The following is a 2,204-nucleotide window of genomic DNA, read 5'->3' as shown; positions in this document are numbered from 1 at the left end:
TATATATATATATATATATATATATATATATATATATATATATATATATATATATATATATATATATATATATTATTCAATTCAATTTAAGTTTATTCTCTATAAGGGTTACAATGTGGGGTTTACAGGTTTTGGGTATTGTGTGGTTTACATGTTATAAAATACTAATTACAGAGGGGGCCACTAGGACACCTAACATGGCTAGGTATTTCGAGCAGACTTAGATTAATTCTAAACATTAAATCCTTACAGATTATGGTATTAAGGCTAAGTGACTACATCATAATTTGCGAGTTTATATATATATATATATATATATATATATATATATATATATATATATATATATATATATATATATATATATATATATATATATATATATATATATATATATATATATATATATATACTGCCCGGCTGGTCAAGTTCTGGCTTTAGATGCCTATCCAATGCCTTCTTGGAGAGAGCCAGGTGTCTATTGGTAAACATAGATTTAGCGGAGAAATTAAGCACCTTGACTGACTTAAATGATTTCAACACAGTTTTGATATACTTCCTTGTTTACAAAAGTTTCACTTGATGATTTATTAAATTTCTTATCTGAGGAACTTGTTAATTATGATTTACCATTGACATTTCCTACTATCATTAAATTTATTAAACTTTGTATTTTTGATGCAAAATTTGTATGTAATGACGAGCTTTACACTCAGAAGTTTGGCATGGCAATGGGAAATTCTCTTTCATCTGTTCTCAGTAATTTATACATGGAATTTTTTGAAACAAAATTGCTTAACACAATCCTTCCTAATAGAGTTAAATGGTTTAGATATGTTGATGATATTTTGTGTCTTATGCCGAAGAATGTAAATATAAACCATTTCCTTGTTAAATTCAATAGCTTAACTCATTCTATAAATTTTATTGTTGAGTTCGAAGAAAATAACTCATTGCCTTTCCTAGATGTTTTAATTATTAAGGGTAACGATGGTTTTAAACTTAAAATTTACAGAAAACCAACAAATAACTGTTCCTATGTACACTATTATTCTTCACATCAAGAAAGAGTTAAACTGTCGGTATTCCCATCAATGTGTTTTTCCCGGACTCCCGGGAAGCTGGGCCACCAAAGAGTATGTGTTGGTCGCCCTTACCAACCCCAACACTAGGTCGGTTTCAGGGTTGTCATTTGTATAATAATTATCGTTTTTAATGATAATTTTAATTTTGTCGCGATATAAGATACCTTACTTAAGATATTGTCGTACGCTTTTGTTTGGTACGGTATACAGTATCTTTAGGTAATATCGTATGGTTGGTGTGTTAATAATAATAATAATAATAATAATAATAATAATAATAATAATAATAATAATAATAATAATAATAATAATAATAATAATTTTTATTTGGACATGATACATAGTTGTACATGGAATTACAGTAATTGGGTGTGCATGCCAAAAGCCCCTTGTATGCAGAGCATTATGGGCAGGCTTAAAATTAACTTAAGATTAAGTACACAGTGGAGTAAAACGTTGTTTTTCATCCTTAACTTTATATTTCAGAATTATTCGTGCAAGCAATCGCAAATATATTATTCTTCAAGCTCGTCTAGAGTATAATAATAATCTTTATTTCTACAAGTCCATGTACAATGTATCAGGCTTAGCTGTCATCAGTGACACTATATAGAGAGCTCCTTGTTATACCTGGAGAGCGTTTCCGGGGGTCAACGCCCCCGCGGTCCGGTCTCTGACCAGGTCTCATGGTGGATCAGGGCCTGATCAACCAGGCTGTTACTGTTGACCGCACGCAACCCTACGTATGAACCACAGCCTGGCTGGTCAAGTACCGACTTTAGGTGCCTGTCCAGCGCCTTCTTGAAGACAGCCAGGGGTCTATTGGTAATGCCCCCTTATGTATGCTTGGAGGCAGCTGAACAGTCTTGGGCCCCTGACACTTATTGTGTTGTCTCTTATCGTACCAGTGGCACCCCTGCTTTTCATTGGGGGGATGTTGCATCGTCTGCCGAATCTTTTGCTTTTATTGGGAGTGATTTTTGTGTTCAAGTTTCATACTGATCCCTCTAGAATTTTCCAAGTGTATATAATCATGTATCTCTCCCGCCTGCGCTGTAGGGAGCACAGGTTAAGGAACTTCAAGTGTTCCCAGTAATTGAGGTGTTTTATCGCAGTTAT

Source organism: Cherax quadricarinatus, chromosome 46, assembly GCF_038502225.1.
Source record: "Cherax quadricarinatus isolate ZL_2023a chromosome 46, ASM3850222v1, whole genome shotgun sequence".
Lineage (NCBI taxonomy): Eukaryota > Metazoa > Arthropoda > Malacostraca > Decapoda > Parastacidae > Cherax > Cherax quadricarinatus.
This window is presented reverse-complemented; position numbering follows the sequence as displayed.